Source organism: Halyomorpha halys, unplaced genomic scaffold (genome assembly GCF_000696795.3).
Source record: "Halyomorpha halys isolate HHAL.00 unplaced genomic scaffold, Hhal_1.1 Scaffold848.1, whole genome shotgun sequence".
In the NCBI taxonomy this organism is placed as follows: domain Eukaryota; kingdom Metazoa; phylum Arthropoda; class Insecta; order Hemiptera; family Pentatomidae; genus Halyomorpha; species Halyomorpha halys.
Genome location: NW_027115347.1, coordinates 14,092 through 19,320, shown reverse-complemented (window position 1 = coordinate 19,320; position 5,229 = coordinate 14,092). Strand labels below are relative to the sequence as shown.

Genomic DNA, 5,229 nt, shown 5'->3' with positions numbered 1-5,229 from the left:
TCTAACTACCATCAACATTATATCTTATATCTTATGATGAAAGAAGGACTCGAGAGGAGATGCGTACTGTTAAAGAGGCGACTGCACATTGGTAAGCAATAACGTGAAGAAATGGAGAGGCAGTCTGCCTATTATTCGAATAAGAGGAGTCAGACGCCTCGTAGATACTGGGAGCTCTAATATTATCGCATCCCGAAAAACGCTGGAGGAATTTAGTGGTGGAGAGGGGGCATTTTGGGTTCAGGGATGTAAATGCCAATTGATTACTCTGGGTGGACCCTGCAGTGTAGAATAGGAAATAAAAAATGGAATTAGCGAATGGAGTGGTAAGGGCAGAGATTTGATAGTTCATGTAGTGGGAAAAATTCCAAGAGATTACCAAGTGATCATAGGTTGAAGAAAAACATGGAGAGTCCGTGAGGACTAACTTTTTTTTTTTAAATTATTTATTTAATGTAATTTACAACTGTACAAAATAATAATACAATAGGTAAATATGTAGTATGTTTCATATACACTTGAAAATCTTGGGAAGGAACCACTCATTGGTAGTGCTTCGAGTATTAATTTAAATTAGAAGGTCCCGAGGCCTTCTTTTCAGACGCCTCGGAGGAATATCAATGATTGTAAAGGATGACAGATTAAGAATTAACGGGTTAGGATGGGTAAGGAGTTTGGAATAAAAAGACGCATATCTGTTTTGGGTCAAATCTGCAACGAATGGGATGTTAAGGTCTTTGTGAATGAGTTTATTTGTGACGTAATAAGGAGCATCAATCGTTACAATCCAAAATCCTACGTAAAATCCGTAGGATTTTGGATTGTAACGATTGGATGCGGGAAGAATTTGATGGTTTGGTGGAGCCCCAGAGCTCAATTCCATATGTCCAAATTGGTCTGATTATTGTAGTGTATACTAATTTTTTGTAGTGAATGGGAAGTTTAGAGCGTTTGTGAAAGGAAAAACTTAAATTCATTATTTTTTAATTCATCTTTTCAAATATGGCCAAAAACCCGATAATTTTTTTATTTTATATTTTATTAATTAACATAACTTACAGAGTAGGTCCAGGCAATAAATTTTCTAAATCTGTTTAAATACATACAAACATTTTTTTGCATTTTGAATGAAAAATTTAACACTGACAGAGTCCAGCTTACAACCAAATCAGACACTACCATCAACATTATATCTTATATCTTATATAATTATATCTAACTACCATCAACATTATATCTTATATCTTATATAATTATATCTAACTACCATCAACATTATATTCTCTTGTTTTTTTTAAAGTAGAGTCTAAATTATTTCTTCAGATTACAAATCTACAATTTCTTTTTAAGAGTATCAATTAATATAAATTGTTGAAGAAAACAGTTATTTCATTTAATATCGAGCCATTTCCCTCAAAGTCCATTTCCTAAAAAATCATCAGAAAATGCTAGAACCCAGGAAGTTTCTCTTCCAAAGCGCAGGAGTCTTCGACATATTTTGTTTACGGTTTGGAGGGTACTAAATCAGATTCTGGATTTCGTTACCTCGTGTATATTCTCTCGGGCGATTATTATTGTAGTTATTTTGTAACAATTAAAAAAAAAACAACAGCTATTCGGCTTAAAACCTGCAATTTTTCCTACAAAAGTAAATTTTATAAACAACAAATGAAGATTTGATTTATCATTTCAAGGATTTTTGTTTATTTATTATTCATAATTAATTTTTCACCGATCTTCGAACCTGAGCCCTTGTTGGGTGGCTGCTCGGGAGAATGGAACTACCACTATTTGCATCAGCAGCGATTATTGCTATGTCAACGAACCGCTATGTACAATTATTGCTATGCCCACCACTACCGTACCATTACTGGATCACAACAATCCAAGCATGATAAATATATGTATCATCAAATTCTTTCCATTTTTTGAAAAATTATATCTGAATTTGTTGTATCTAATCTATTTAAAGTATACAAAAATTACCATTGGACAAAAACATATTTTCTATATTTGATTTATTTACAGTTGTTAAGCATCAAAAAATTGATCAAGCAGTTATCTGTGAATAATAATCTGTCACACAAATACCGAGGAAAATTGAGTATGTTATTATCGAGAGGAACATACAGAGGCTCCAAGAGCTTGCTCAATACAAGCCAAGCCATTACAGCAATGGGGCAGTATGGCCTCTTCCCTTTAAGGGCTATAAATGTGGGATAACCTTGGCTTTGGAAAAGTGACATTTGAAGGCGCAGTCAGTTGTATTTTAGCGATTGGGCCTTTGAAGGCGCAGTCAGTTGTATTTTAGCGATTGGGCCTTTGAAGGAGCAGTCAGTTGTATTTTAGCGATTGGGCCTTTGAAGCAGCAGTGAGTTGTATTTTAGCTATTGGCGCTTTTGTTCTGGATTAATGAGATGCCCTTAGATGGTGTACTCATCGTCTTTATGAAATGGGGACATATAATCCAAATTACTGCAGAGCTAGTAATCGTAATTAAGCTTTATCACAAGCGCACCGATTTATAAAACAAGGAAAAAATATTTTTTATTATCCAGTAAGGATAAGATACGCAGTCACATATTTGGACATATTTACAGAGAAAAGTTATTTTGAAGATGTAACAAGTAAACAAAGGCAGAAAATATGTTTACATCTACGTGTGCAAGTCATCAAGTTTTCCAAACTACTGTTTTTGTGATAGAATTCTTTTTTGTCGTATTTGTTCTCGGTTTTATTCCAACAAATACAAGAGACCTAATAATAAATTATTGCAGAAATCGCTAAAATGAAAGAAGAGGTATCCTCAAAACTTTTAAAGCGCTAAAGAATTCAATTATTAGGAAATATATGTCCAGTTCCCTTCAATACAGGTTCTAGTATTCCAGTGGAAGCCGGAGAGTTCAACCATGTAACTAATGGTTCACATCAAAGTGGTTCATTATTAGCCATTAACAATAGTCACAAGTTCCAACTACTAAAATAAATTGCTAAACCCCCTGCCCCCTGAAATGTTCAAAAATGGCCATATTTCGCGATTTTTATTTTTTTTTATGAATTTGTTAAATGTTGACGTTAATCATATTTTATTTTTTAAGGCAACTTAAAACCGTTTAAGGCAATACAAGTACCGCCCGAAGCTCAGATGGTTAGGCGCACTCTTACCGATCTGAGATCTGCTAGTGATGCCGGTTGAAATTCGGCCAAGTGAGCACACCCACTTTTTTTATTGAGTGGCGGTCCCACAAAATGAAAAACTTGACCTCCAACCATAGTTAGGCAGTATAGGACTCCAATGGGAGTCTTAACCGAAAAAAAAAAAAGAAAAATGAGTTTGTGCCCCCTGCATAACTTAACTCCACCAATCCAAAAATGAGTTTGTACCCCCTGCATAACTTAACCCCACCAGTCCAAAAATGAATTTGTGCCCCCTGTATAACTTAACTCCACCAGTCCAAAAATGAATTTGTGCCCCCTGTATAACTTAACTCCACCAGTCCAAAAATGAATTTGTGCCCCCTTTATAACTTAACTCCACCAGTCCAAAAATGATATAACTTAACTCCACCAGTCCAAAAATGAATTTGTGCCCGTTGCATAACTTAACTCCACCAGTCCAAAAATGAGTTTGTACCCGCTGCATAACTTAACCCCACCAGTCCAAAAATGAATTTTTGCCCGCTGCATAACTTAAATCCACCAGTCCAAAAATACATTTTTAGGCAATACGGAATAAGAAAATTTGAACATTTGTACTGTCAGTTTTTTTCAAGTTGATTAAGTACCTTAAAATGTAGTCGGGGTTTATTTACTACTACTGTATAAATGTTTCTATATCGTTGTTGTTGATTGTTGTTGATTGTTGCTTAAAGGCGTAAAACCCTCTGGTCATCAACGCCTGTTTCTATATCGTTTTTCCTGTATTTCTGAAAATGCATTTTCGGACTTTACTTCCTTTACGCAGCAAACACAGAATTATTATTTCATTTAATACGATTGTGAAGATTCTTTAGCGAAATGATTTTCATTGTATAGTATTGAATTTATAAATGTTTTTATGATTGAATGAAGTTTTGAGCATTTCTTTGGAAGTTAAATTTTGACAGTTTAATGTCGCATTTCATACAAATGGGGTTCTATTTATTAAGCTTCTCCTAGGAAAGATCACTGTTACACTTTCGCAATACCACTTTCCAATTCAATTTAACTGTCAGTATTTTATATATATATATTTATGTTAAATACATATTTTAATATAAGGTTTTTAAATGGTGTGTTGATGCAGTCCATTATAGGAGACACCGTAAATGGATTTAGCTATGACACCTGTGCAAAGACTCCTTAATTATACATAACAAACAGAATTACGATACCGTACTCACCAATAGGATTGCTTAGATCACTAAACACTGCCAACGTGCACACCCGACTGAGCCAACGCCACTACCTCTCCCCTCCTCTCTATCTTCCTTATCGTATCCTAGCAGTGATCCTTCCTCAGCTTCGCCGAAATGGGTAATGAGTCCTTCTTACAAAAGTTCAACTTTCTCCAGTTCCAGTGGTCCAAGATCTAGGTCCATCCAGCTTATCCTTTACTAGGCGAAACATTTGACTTTAGAATTAAAGGATTGATAAAAAAAATGAACATTTATTAAAATATTGTATTTATTTATATATATGTATATAAATCACCCTGACCATCTGCTTATATTTATATTTTTAAATCTCTCTGATAGCGCCCCGTTGGATAATACAGGTCTATATATCACTTATATGGTGAATCCACCAGCCCCTTAACATCGACAGGCTAAATGGAATCAATGACCACAAAGAATTAAGAATTAATTATTGTTCACGAATAGTGATAATCGTTAACATAGTAGAGGAAAAATTAAGGTCTTGCAAATTACAACTAATTCCTACTAGAACTATTTAAAGCTTTTATGAACAGCGGGATTTGAGCTGAAATATCAAAAAAGAAGTAATAAAACAAATTTTTGAAAAGAAAAAAAGCACTTTCCAAAGCATACTTGGTATTATTTGAACCGACATTAAATTAAGAATGGTTAATTTAAAAATATAAATATAAGCAGATGGTCAGGGTGATTTATATAGCATGATACCTCCATTGAGACTTATTGGTTACTCATGGTGACTGTTAAGCTTAGATTGATACCACTATTGAGGCTTATTAAGAATCTTAGCTTAACAGTCACCATCAGTTACCAA

The 5,229-nt window shown here is 34.3% G+C and overlaps 1 protein-coding gene and 1 non-coding gene across 2 annotated transcripts in view; one reads left to right on the top strand and one right to left on the bottom strand.

Annotated features, from left to right (window-relative positions):
* Positions 1-4,477, bottom strand: part of LOC106686611 (ATP-binding cassette sub-family G member 4) — a gene marked incomplete in the record, with an annotated part of 83,336 nt that extends 78,859 nt beyond the window's left edge. The window contains 1 exon segment of the mRNA XM_067052412.1: positions 4,383-4,477.
* The window catches only part of LOC106686612 (uncharacterized), a 28,381-nt gene that overhangs the window by 12,763 nt on the left and 10,389 nt on the right, over positions 1-5,229 (top strand). The window lies entirely within an intron of this gene.